Source organism: Neofelis nebulosa, chromosome X (genome assembly GCF_028018385.1).
Source record: "Neofelis nebulosa isolate mNeoNeb1 chromosome X, mNeoNeb1.pri, whole genome shotgun sequence".
Classification (NCBI taxonomy): Eukaryota; Metazoa; Chordata; class Mammalia; order Carnivora; family Felidae; genus Neofelis; species Neofelis nebulosa.
The window spans coordinates 77,359,430-77,373,503 of NC_080800.1; the positions used below are offsets into that span (position 1 = coordinate 77,359,430).

Sequence of the window (14,074 nt, forward strand, 5' to 3'; positions counted from 1 at the left end):
TCTGAAGTGGGCTCCATGCTGATAGCAGAAAGCCTGATATGGGGCTAGAACCAGTAAACTGTGAGATCATGACCTGAGCCAAAGTCCGGAGGTTAACCAACTGAGCCACCCAGATGCCCAAAATACATTCTTTCTGTTGTACTGAGTTTCACACTTGACATAGAGCCTAGTTTTTACAATTGTATCAATGTGGTTAAGAATGGAGTCTTAACTAACTACAGTGATGTTTAAGGGCATTGGAAGTTTGGTAGGAGTTTATGCCCCAACTCCTTGCAATATAGGATTACATCATCTAATGATATAGAGAACTTTTGTTATCTAGAGCTTAAGGTATTCATAAAATGCTGTTTGGTTATGGAATTTTTCTCTTGATAAATGTTTTCAAAGGCATATTGATTTCCGTATAATTATATAGCTAGTTATACTCCAGTTTATTAGCAAAACAGTCTCAGATTTTGCATAATTTAATGAATATAATTAATGACTATTCTTTCCTCTGATAGCCTGAGTAATCAGGCTGACCTAGACCAATTATTTGTGCTCATTACAGAATTAAGAAAAATAGCTGCAAAATACTATTTTGCATGATAGCTCTATTTTTCTCAACTTCAAATCTTAGGCACTTGATTAATTTCATTTTAAAGTACAGGAATACTTGATAGAATGATTAGAGACATTCTAGTCAAAATAGTGGTAAAGTAAAATTCACATGTAACATATACCTTTTCTTGTGTGCCTCAAAGTAAAATGATGTCACTGGGAAGATGGGCACTCGTATTTTAGGTATTAGTTATTTTATCATTTAATTACTAGGTTAAGGTATTTTGTGTAGTATTGATATACAAATCTGAACTACAAGTCATATTAGTTAATGGCTAGTTCACAGAGGAATCTTATAGTTTCATGGATGAGCATGTTTACATCTTATGTTATGCAGCTTACTTTGTAAATGTGTGTATGTAGCTGAGAGAGCAGCTAATGAACTTCAAGGTGAGGTAGTGAAGCCTCCTGATTGATCATGTAAGGATAAAGCAATTATTTAGTCAGTTCTTTTTTTAATATCATTTTTAAATGTTCATTTCTTTATTTTGAGAGAGAGAAAGCACAAGCAGGGGAGGGGCAGAAAGAGAGGGAGAATCCCAAGCAAGCTCTGAACTGACAATGTAGTTGTGGGGCTTGAATTCATGAATGGTGAGATCATGACCTGAGCTGAAATCAAGAATCGGTCGCTTAACTGACTGAACCACCCAGGCGCTGCTAGTCAATTCTACTTCTTATGAGCAAAACTGTATTCCATTTTTATTTTTTTAATGCTTATATATTTATCTTTTGAAAGAGAGAGAGAGAAACAGACAGGGAGGGGCAGAGAGAGGGAAAGAGAAATACCAAGCAAGCTACTTGCTGTCAGCGCAGAGCCCTATAGGGGGCTCAAACTCAGGAACTGTGAGATCGTGACCTGTGCTGAAACCAGGAGTCCTGTGCTTAACCACTGAGCCACCCAGGTGCCTTTGTAGTTCCTTTTTCTATTTCAGTGCTTAGAATAATACCTGGAAATAATAGGTACTCAAAAATTTTGATTGTATTATTTTAAGTAAAAGGGAGACTTGGATTTTAGTTATAAAAATGCTAATGCTACCTTTAGGAATGTATATATTGTATCAAATAGGATAATTCTGTAATTAAAATGGAGGAGGATCAGCCTTGGGCAGGCCCTGCTTCTCCAGGTGGTCAAGTGCCTAGGCCAGGTGCTGTGTGTCCAGCTTGGCCTCCAGTGCCCACTACTTCCTTACTTATAGGCTGTGTGTGCACTCGCTGAGGGCTGGGGGGACTGCTGTGGCTATAGCCTGGTATTTGGCGGGCCTTGGGCCAGCAGGTTGCGCAGAACTGCAGTGCTGCCCATGGTGATCTTTTTGTGCTTGGAGTGCACCAGGTTGTACAGCATGCCCATGGCCCCCAGGATCCACAGCAGCTCCTGGTCGCATGGGCTGTGGGCCGACAGGTTCCAGAGTGTGCTGGCCATGTTGCTCACAAAGGTCAGGCTGTGGGACTTCTGATGCTGTGGCAGCCTCTGCAGGCAGTTGTGGTCCTGCAGCACTTGTCTGCGGGCACAACGGGGCGTCAGGGTGGCGCCACGACACTACCCCTCCCTGGCCCACTGGGAACACCATGGCCAGATTTAGCAAATACGAGTAGAAGGCTCCAAGATAACTTTGAATTTCAGAAAACGGAGTAAATATTTAGTACAACATATACTAAAATAATGTAATAAGTTAATAATACTTTGTTTTAAAGTAAAATTGACTTTTACTCTATCTCATCTTAGTACATCTCATGTGATAGTTGGGATGTACTTATCTGAAGATAAATTTTATGTTTTTAGAAATTCCAAGTATTGGGGCACCTGGCAGTTTCGATTTGTAAAGCATGCAAGCCTTGATCTTGGGGCTGTGAGTTTGAGCACCACATTGGAGATAGAGGCTACATAAGAATAAAATATTTGAAAAATAAGTAAAACGGAGAAGGAATTTTGTACCACTGTAAACATACCAGAACCATTTTACTAAGATTTTTCCATGTATGGTTTCTAAATTTACTTACCATACTATAAATACAGTGTATCCATCTATTGATCCTTTCTTATTAGACACCATGCTGGTGTCTGATTTTACAGATGTCCTCTTATTTACCAGATATCCTTCCTTCCTTATATGCCTGCAAATAGGTGTTATAATCATTTTTCAAGCTGTGAGAATCTGAGTCAGAATTTAAGTAGGCTGCCCAATAAGCTGCCTGGTATTAAGCACTGGAGCTTTTATTCGAACTCAAGTGCTGTCACTCTTAAATATACTTGCTGGTAGTAAATATTCATCTTCTGAGTAGAAATAATCGTTAGAAGTAGCCAAAACTTTCTGCCTTAAATTTGATATAAAGATAAGTGACTAGGGGCACCTGGGTGGCGCAGTCGGTTAAGCGTCCTACTTCAGCCAGGTCACGATCTCGCGGTCCGTGAGTTCGAGCCCCGCGTCAGGCTCTGGGCTGATGGCTCGGAGCCTGGAGCCTGTTTCCGATTCTGTGTCTCCCTCTCTCTCTGCCCCTCCCCCGTTCATGCTCTGTCTCTCTCTGTCCCAAAAATAAATAAAAAACGTTGAAATAAAATAAATATAAGCAATATATATTTTAAAAAAAATTAAAAAAAAAGTGACTAAATTAATCAAATGCTAGTTACAAAAAATGAAGCAACGAGGCATATTTTATTGTTTGGGTGATAAACTTTCCTGATGATAATTTCTTTATCCAAAAAGGATGTTCAGAAGTGTTTTCAGCAATGGCAGCATAATTATAGTGCATATATAACCCCTGAGATAACTGTGATAGACAATATACATTTTTTTTGACAATACACATTTTGACGATTAAGTTCTCTTTGTTAAAAAACAAAACAAGATAGTTATTTCATAGTCACACTTTGCAATGGCAAATCACATCACATTCATGACATTATATAATTGTACACATTGTTTTAAGAGATGAAAAGAAATATATTAAAATATAAAATTACGCCATTTATGTTAGTGTGGAACATTTGATCATTTCTCAGGAAAATTTCAAAACTGTTTAGCTCATCTCAGTTTCTATAGTATAGCCTCTAAAGTCTCATCTCTTTAACAGGGCCTTATGGTTGTTCTAAAGAAATGATTGAAATGAAAAGAAATGAGAGAGTCAAATGGCATACCGTAATAGATAAAATGGAAAGTAATTATGTTAATGTTGACTCATTATGAAGCTCCAACCATTTTTACCTTCTCATTTCTGTGTGGAAACATATGCAGTTGAGATGCTGAATAATAAGAAATTCTTGTACAAATGAGCCTAGAGGCATGTTTTGAATATTGGAGCCAAGCCTGTGCAGAACTGTAATGAATTTCCCTAAGTCAGTATTTAAATGTGCTATCAGAGAAGGTAGTTCTCCTGCCAGAAAATTTGGATTCTAATGTTTATTATAAAATTTTTAGCTATATATTCAAATCTACATAGCTGCATGTAATTCTCATTTGTTAATTATAGAGGGAAAACTTAAGTCCCATACTCCATTTATATCACATATTGTGTTAGATTTCATGACATATAATCATACAGGAGAAGTATTTCAGAAGAATTATAAGGAAGACATTTATAAGGAAAAATGTTAGGGAAAAATGATATAGATAAATTCATATTGGCAAATATATGTTCAGGAGTATTTTGGAAGGAAGCAGTTACGGATTATTCTGAGGTTTGGCCAAGGGGTAGAGTTTGTGTATGTGTTTATATACAAGTTCATACACACACATGTAAAGATACATGCACGCACACATATGTAAAGATACATGAAATGCTTAAGAACATGGGATTTGGAATCAGGCAGAGCATATTTAAACCAAGTCTCTCTGACTCCCAAACTGAAGGTTTTTATTCATGGTCAGAGAAACTTAAGCATCATTCCCCCAAATGCTTACATTGCATCCCGCGTTACATATATCCTTTTTGCCCATATACTTTTTGCTGTAGTGCTCACCTGTCAGTCATCATGTATATAATACAATTTAATGCTTTTGCCTACTAAAACTGAAATGTCCTGCTTGTGTTCAGGAAATAAATTATTACCAAGAATAACTCTATGTTAAATTGCCAACTCTGGATTAATTACTTAGTAAAATGGCATATTATTTTTTTTAGTTTAGAGAGACTTTATTTTTCTTCCTATGCCAATGAGCGGCTTCCAAAATAATTAAATTAGTAAAATAATTAAATATCTAATTTTTGTCAAATTATGTTAAACATTAGGAGTTTAGTTGAAACAAAAGAATATTTTACAAAAAAAAAATAATATTTTACCTTGAGTGTGAATGTTTCTTTTTTACTGTCAAGTGTCTCAGTGTGTTTAAATAATAAATTTCATTTTATTTTTTTTAAGTTTTAATTTTTTTAATGTTTAGTTTTGAGAGAGCACGAGTAGGGGAGGGGCAGAGAGAGAGGGAGACACAGAATCAGAAGCAGGCTCCAGGCTCTGAGCTTTCAGCCCAGAGCCTGACATGAGCTTCGAACCCACAAATGGTGAGATCATGACTTGAGCCAAAGTCAGATGCTTAACCGACTGAACCACCCAGGCACCCCAGTTTTTATTTTAATTCCAGTATAGTTATCATATAGTGCCAGTTTCAGAGGTACAATAGGGTGATTCAACAATTCCATACATCACTCAGTGCTCATTCTAAGTGCCCTCCTTAATCCCCATCAGCTATTTAACCCATACCCCACCCATCTGACCTCTGGTAACCATCAGTTTTTTTCTCTATAGTTAAGAGTCTGTTTCTTGGTTCGCCTCTTTCTCTTTTTTCCCCTTTGTTTTGTTTCTTAAATTCCACATATGATTGAAATCATATGGTATTTGTCTTTCTCTGACTGACTTCACTTAGCATTCTACTCTTTAGTTCCATTCATGTCATTGCAAATGGAAAGATTTCATTCATTTTTATGGTGGAATAATATTCCATTTTATGTATATGTGTATGTGTATGTGTGTGTACACACACGCATATACACACACATACACACACACACACACCACATCTTCTTTATCCATTCATCTATCAGTAAACACTTGGGCTGCTTCCATAATTTGGCTATTATAAATAATGCTGCTATAAATATAGGGGTACATGTATATATTTCAATTAATGTTTTTGTATTTCCTGGGGTAGATACCCAGTAGTGCAATTGATGGAATGCAGGGTAGTTCTATTTTTAACTTTCAGAGGAATCTCCATACTGTTTTCCACAGTGGATGCACCAGTTTGCATTCCCACCAACAGTTCATGAGAGTTCCTTTCAGTCCATATCCTTGCCAACACTTGTTGTTTCTTGTGTTTTTGATTTTAGCCATTTTGACAGGTGTTAGGTAATTAAATTTCATTTTCTTAAAATTTATGCTTGTGTTTATAATGTTCTTTTGTATATGGTGGTTTTTAGTGTCAGTTTTTTACACTTGGAAGTTTTTAAACACTTTTGTATTATTCTCCATATAGAGACAGGAACTAGTTATACTGTATTTTATGCTTTTATCAGTGGAGTCATGATAGCATGTAATTTTTGTACCAGAAGGAAGGTAAAAATTTCATCTAGAGTAGAACTGTCTAAAAGAAATATAATGGGAGACACATATGTAATCTTAAATATTCTAGCCACATTTAAGAATTAAAAAGGAACAGGTGAAATTCATTTTAATACTTTATTTAATCCAATATATTCAGATCATTATCATTTTAATACATAACCAATAAAATTATTAATGATATATATTACGTTTATTTGGGTCTATTGAACATCTGGTATGTATTTTATATATACAACATATTTCAATTCCAACTAGCCACATTTCAAGTAATCAGTTACCACACAGATGACTGGTGGCCCCCCCATGCTGAGTGCAGATCTAGAGTCTCATTTTCTTTTCTATCCAAATGTCCCTGATGGGAGGGGGGAAATGGCAGCAGAGTAGTGGGACCCTAGGCTTGCATTGTGCATGAGTACAACTATATAACTATCAAATCATCGAAAATACCCCAGAAAACATCCTGAACACTGGCAGAACAAACTCCACAACTAAAGGTAGAGGGAACATCAAAGAGGGTGGGAAGTGTGGAGACATAGTTTAGGAGAGAAACACAACCTGGCTGCTACAGAGGTGAGGAAGCCATGGTTGTGGAGAAGGGAAAGGGAGAGAGGAACACACAGGGGAATGCACAGGAGAATATTTCCTCAAAGCCATTGGCTTGCAAAGTGAGAGGGGTGAATTTCATGAGCTTTTGCAACAAGAGAGGCTTAAAGCTTGAAATTTTAGGTATCAGTGGACTGGGGTCTAGCAGAGTCCAGAGGCATTGGGACTACTCTTGGAGAGAAGGCAGGAAAACAACTCTGGGACACATAGTATGGAAAGAGCAATCTAAAGAGTACCTTGGGCGGGCAGTGGAAAGATTATTTGCTCTTCTCATAGTGTGTTCCTAGGAGACCATGTTCATGGCGAATCCTCTCCAGGAACAAAGGAGCCAGCCTGCACCACCTCTCTCCCCAACCCTTCAAGATAAACTCAGAACAACCTGCAGGAACCAGCACAGTGGATGCTGCCTAACTTGTTTACACAAAACCTCACCCTACTGTGCTCCCATGGAACTGCCCTTCTCATTCATACTTACCTCAGCCACAGTGCAATAGGCTCCCTTCCCCAGAATACCAGCAAAACCCCCTGCCTACAAAATGTCTCCCAACCAGAGAGTTTTCCAGGACCTTTGTTCCAGTAGAAGTAATGAGAGTTCTCATTTCACAAGCATACCACAGCACACCTAGGCAAAACTCACCATATTCAGGCCAGGGATCAAACACTGCCCACAGCAGGTAAGGAGAGCCTCTGCAGATGACTGGTCTGAAGGATAGACCAGCTAGAACACAACAGCACAGTACACGCAGCACACACCAGAGACACTACCTGAAGTGCCAAGTCCTGGGCACTACATAACCTCTTCTTCAGAAGGCCATTACTTTCAGGAGCAGGAGATATAACTGGCTTTTCTAACACAGAGAAGAAGACAGAGACTGAGACAAAATGAGAAGACAGATGAATTTATCCCAAATGAAAGAACAAGACAAGGCCATGGCCAGAGATCTAAGTGAATCAGATATAAGTAACATGCTTGGTGGAGAACTTAAAGAGATAATTATAAGGATACTCACTGGACTTGAGAAAAGAATGGAAGGCATCAGTGATACACTTACCACAGAGATTAAAGAGTTAAGAATCAGGGATGAATGCTAGTAATCAAAAGACATAGGATGACAAGAATGGATGAAAAATAAGACACATCTCTGGGCCGCCTATGTGGCTCAATCGGTTAAGCATCTGACTCTTGATTTGACTCTTGATTTTGGCCCAGGTCATGATTTTACCATTTGTGGGTTTGAGCCCAACAGACTCTTGACTATAGAGAACAAACTGATAGTTAACAGAAAGGAGGTGGGTGGGGGGATGGGTTAAATATGTGATGGGGATTAAGGAGTGCATTTGGTGTGATAAACACTGGGTGATGTATGGAATTGTTGAATCAGTATATTGCACACCCGAAACTAATATTACAGTGTATGTTAACTAATTGGGATTTAAATAAAAACTTGAAAAATGTACTTGATGATCTGTCACAGGAGAATAGTGCTAATGGTTTACCAATAGGACATAATTCCCTGGTGAGGCATTATCAGAAAGTGCAGGTGAGAGGAGCTGTCTTCTGGGGTTTTTTTTGGGGGGGGCGGTGGGACAATGCATTCCACATGATCATGGTTGGTCCCCCATCTAAAGTAGAGGAGCTTACCTTCTACACTAATAATCAGTGATCTTATTTGACCTTCTTATTTTACCCATGAGGAAACAACCCATGATTCATTTCTGGACCTATGTTCTACAATAGATTGATAGTCTCAGATCTCTTTCTGTCCTGCAGTTGTTTTTGCCATATTTGTTTGTTCTTTTTTGGGGTATAAATCAGTTTTCCTTCTGCTCCAATCTGGATATCTAGTAAAATGAACACATTACATAATATTAACAATGGTTTTATTGATGCTATTTTTAAAAATTTTTTATTTAAAAATTTTTTTTAATGTTTATTTATTCTGGAGACAGAGACAGTGCGTGAACAGGGAAGGGACAGAGAGAGGGAGACACAGAATCTGAAACAGGCTCCAGGTTCTGAGCTGTCAGCACAGAGCCCGACGCGGGGCTCAAACCCACAAACTGTGAGATCATGACCTGAGCTGAAGTCGGACACTTAACCAACTGAGCCACCCAGGCACCTGATGCTATTTTTGTTATTAAATGTCCACTGCCTCTAATCTTATTGAATCTCTACCTGTCTTTTAATCTGCTACCTATTTTAGGCTTAAATAATCAGAACTAATTGCTATGTGTTTTGAAAATAAATTACTTATTTTCTTCATCAGAAAACCTCTCTCCTCCTCATTAGTTGGTAATGCCATTGTTCCTTTTGAAAGTATATTTCTATTATACTACTACCATAAGATAAGTTAACTGATTATAACTGATTATATGTCCAGTGCTTTTCTAAGCCTTTTCCCTGAATTATCTCACATAATCTTTGCAACAACCAAAGTAAGTGGCTTCTTTTTTTTTTTTATCTCTCTTTATTAAACATAGAAATTGAAACTTGGAGAGTTTATATTATTCAACTTTTTACCATCACTTAGTGGCGAGGTCAGGGGTCACATCCAGGAATCAGTCTCTAAAGCTGTAATTAACCATTATTCTTAACCACAACCCCTTGTTTCTCATTCTATCCCATGCTTCATGTGCCACCTGAAAGTGATTGACCCATGTGTGTAGATGGGCTGTTATTCTCCATGGCTTATTCTTTGTCAAAGGGAAACAAGTTACCTCTTTGCATGGTTCTTTGGCTGATAAGCGTTTGTGGTATCCCCTTCTCTTTATCTTCATGCTTGTAGTATCCTCTTACAAAAATAATGTAATGTAAAGCCCATAATGTGAATGTTTATGGGGAATCAGGAAATGTAGAATCGAGAAAAGGAAGGCAAACAGAGCTTTCTCTCTGGAAGCTTTCACTCAGGAAGTGAATGAAGCTTGCTCTGTTCCATTAACCCACATTTCAAATTCTCAGCAACGAAATGTCTCTTGAAATAATCACCTTCTTTCTGCTCCTTACCCACGTCCATATTTTTAGGCAAGGACTTTTATAAGAGCCTCCCAGATAGTTCCCCTTATCCCTTGAAAGTGCCTTCCGAGGGGCGCCTGGGTGGTTCAGTAGGTTAAGCAGCCAACTTCGGCTCAGGTCATGATCTCACAGTCAGTGAGTTCAAGCCCCGCGTTGGGCTCTGTGCTGACAGCTCAGAGCCTGGAGCCTGTTTCAGATTCTGTGTCTCCCTCTCTCTGACCCTCCCCTGTTCATGCTCTGTCTCTCTCTGTCTCAAAAATAAATAAACTTTAAAAAAAATTAAAAAAAAAAGAAAGTGCCTTCCGAGTCATCATTCTGAAAATAAATCTAATCATGTTATTCCTTGTTCTCTAGCAATGGTCTAATGCAGCATGACTGTAGGCTCTGTAGCTGTCAGGCTTTCTGACTGGACTACCTGTCATTCCTCCACATTCCCCCACAATCCTGAACATCTAGCACTATAATCTAACTCAGTTATTCATAGTTTCCCAATGCATTGCAAACTTTCCTGCCTCTGTGATCTTCCTCTTTGACAGAATGCCCTCCTCACTAATGCCATCCTAAAGATTCAGTGTCATCACTGTTTTCCATAATGTCCTTCCCCTTCATTGGAATGGCTCTTTATAGTCTCAGGCTTCTTACTTTTCATATTTTATGGTAGTTTCATGTCTCGTGCTTGTTTGATAGTAAATTTGTTGAGCCAGAAACACAGTTGCCATTTATTGAGCATCTACGTGTCAGGCCTTAAGCTAGGTATGTTCAATTTATATTTGCAACACTAGCACCAGAGTAGAATATAGTAGTTATATAGTATATATTTGTGGAGTTGTATGTTGTTCACAGCTTTTAAAATCCTTTGGTACTCCTTTGGGAATCCTTAGCAGTTCCATATTGAGAGGAAACTGTCATGTGTTAAATACCTGCTAGGTCCTTTATATACTAGGTGCCATATATATATATGTATATATATATATATGTATATATATATATATACATATATATACATATATATATATACATATATATATATATATAGAGAGAGAGAGAGAGAGAGAGTCATTTAATACTGGTAATAACTGTGCAGTTGGTAACCCTGTGCAATTTTCCCATTTTAAACATGAGGAAATTAAGTTTAGTGAAGTCAACTACCCATATCATTCACCTAGTAAATGGAATAGCTGGGATCTGAATCCGGGTGTGATTGAAAAATGCCTGCTTGGATTTGAAAGTATAGGCTCAGGGTAAAGAAATACACTTTTGTGGAGAAAGGAGGTTAACAGTATTGGCTAACTGAATCACCTGAATTAGGCATGATGAGTATTCTGGTATGAGTATTTTGACATGATTGATAACTTACTTCCCCAAGGTGCACTAGTTTAATCATGTTATGTATGTTCCCATTTCCCTATGTTTACATATGCTAAACATTGGAAAGGTTATCATTGGTAGGGTACTTAAGTGAAATGTGAGTTAGTAAAGCATGACTGTAGAAATATGCACTTCTAAATTAGCAAAAAGTCTGAATTATAGAATTTTTCTTTGAAAGAAATGCAGTGATTAAAAGCAGGCTAACAGCATTGCCTAGTAGAGAACCATAGGAGACCTGTTTTACAGGATGTAAGAAAGTTTTTAGTAATTAGAATATCAATTATTTGTCACTAGCTAAGGGCTTCAGAAGTATTTTGGCAAGTGGTAGGAAACTAGCATTAGTTCTGTGGCGTAATATATGAAATCCTCACATTGCCCTGTGAGGTAGGTGACTAGACATTAATAAATTGAGGCTTGAAGAGGTTAAATCACTTCCCTAAATAACCAAGTAAATAAGCGGTAGAATAGCATTCAAATATGTTTTACCAAGTGCCCCAACACATATACCTTTTCAAGCATGTCAATAACTATTCTCGATATTTTTTCTGTACCCTGTTACTCCATTAATTTTATTAGAAAACTTATAAGTGGTACAAAGATGAATTTAAAAACTGTTCTGTCTACATTCATAATTCTTGACTACACATGTTAAATGAAAACATATTGTAACCATTTAAACTGCCATCAGTTTCCTCTTTTCAGTTATGCATAAGATTTACATAGGTGAAGTGGCTTATTTTTCATTACAGGAATTTGTTTAAATGCGCAATTTAAAGGTAATAGTTACTAAGTCATTTATTTCACTTTCTCTCTACTTTTAGGGAAGTGAACGTTTTGATTCAGTTTCAGCCCAGAAATGGTCACATAAAATAAATCTCGTCATTTTATGTAAATAGTAAAATTGTTATTGATTTAACTCATTTAGCTCTTCTGATATAAACTCAGAAGATCTAAATGTTAAATTGTTTCGGCAATCAGATTTCCTAAGCTGCTATAGTACATGGTGATAACTCGGTTTCATATACTTTTGTGGATAGCAGTGGATAACCCAAATGAGTCTAGGAAGTTTATGTTGACACAAAGTTTTTAGGGATATTTAGCATATTGCAGAGGAAGTGCTATTTCATATCAATATACTAACCCTCTCTGAACCCCACATTCATTGAAAACACGGATCACACCATTCATTACATAAGCCAGAGCTCTTTTATTTATTTATTTATTTATTTATTTATTTATTTATTTATTTATTTTTTAATATATGAAATTTACTGTCAAATTGGTTTCCATACAACACCCAGTGCTCATCCCAAAAGGTGCCCTCCTCAATACCCATCACCCACCCTGCCCTCCCTCCCACCCCCCATCAACCCTCAGTTTGTTCTCAGTTTTTAACAGTCTCTTATGCTTTGGCTCTCTCCCACTCTAACCTCTTTTTTTTTTTTTCCCTTCCCCTCCCCCATGGGTTTCTGTTACGTTTCTCAGGATCCACATAAGAGTGAAACCATATGGTATCTGTCTTTCTCTGTATGGCTTATTTCACTTAGCATAACACTCTCCAGTTCCATCCACGTTGCTACAAAAGGCCATATTTCATTTTTTCTCATTGCCACGTAGTATTCCATTGTGTATATAAACCACAATTTCTTTATCCATTCATCAATTGATGGACATTTAGGCTCTTTCCAAAATTTGGCTATTGTTGAGAGTGCTGCTATAAACATTGGGGTACAAGTGCCCCTATGCATCAGTACTCCTGTATCCCTTGGATAAATTCCTAGCAGTGCTATTGCTGGGTCATAGGGTAGGTCTATTTTTAATTTTCTGAGGAACCTCCACACTGCTTTCCAGAGCGGCTGCACCAATTTGCATTCCCACCAACAGTGCAAGAGGGTTCCCGTCTCTCCACATCCTCTCCAGCATCTATAGTCTCCTGATTTCTTCATTTTGGCCACTCTGACTGGCGTGAGGTGGTATCTGAGTGTGGTTTTGATTTGTATTTCCCTGATAAGGAGCGACGTTGAACATCTTTTCATGTGCCTGTTGGCCGTCCGGATGTCTTCTTTAGAGAAGTGTCTATTCATGTTTTCTGCCCATTTCTTCACTGGGTTATTTGTTTTTCGGGTGTGGAGTTTGATGAGCTCTTTATAGCTTTTGGATACTAGCCCTTTGTCCGATGTGTCATTTGCAAATATCTTTTCCCATTCCGTTGGTTGCCTTTTAGTTTTGTTGGTTGTTTCCTTTGCTGTGCAGAAGCTTTTTATCTTCATAAGGTCCCAGTAATTCACTTTTGCTTTTAATTCCCTTGCCTTTGGGGATGTGTCGAGTAAGACATTGCTACGGCTGAGGTCAGAGAGGTCTTTTCCTGCTTTCTCCTCTAGGGTTTGGATGGTTTCCTGTCTCACATTCAGGTCCTTTATCCATTTTGAGTTTATTTTTGTGAATGGTGTGAGAAAGTGGTCTAGTTTCAACCTTCTGCATGTTGCTGTCCAGTTCTCATAGCACCATTTGTTAAAGAGACTGTCTTTTTTCCATTGGATGTTCTTTCCTGCTTTGTCAAAAATGAGTTGGCCATACGTTTGTGGGTCTAGTTCTGGGGTTTCTATTCGATTCCATTGGTCTATGTGTCTGTTTTTATGCCAATACCATGCTGTCTTGATGATGACAGCTTTGTAGTAGAGACTAAAGTCTGGGATTGTGATGCCTCCTGCTTTGGTCTTCTTCTTCAAAATTACTTTGGCTATTCGGGGCCTTTTGTGGTTCCATATGAATTTTAGGATTGCTTGTTCTAGTTTCGAGAAGAATGCTGGTGCAATTTTGATTGGGATTGCATTGAATGTGTAGATAGCTTTGGGTAGTATTGACATTTTGACAATATTTATTCTTCCAATCCATGAGCAGGGAATGTCTTTCCATTTCTTTATATCTTCTTCAAT

General features: G+C 37.8%; 1 protein-coding gene across 3 annotated transcripts in view; it reads left to right on the forward strand.

Annotated features, from left to right (window-relative positions):
* Positions 1 to 14,074, forward strand: part of DIAPH2 (diaphanous related formin 2) — a 988,177-nt gene that overhangs the window by 166,280 nt on the left and 807,823 nt on the right. The gene's annotated exons all lie outside the window — the stretch shown is intronic.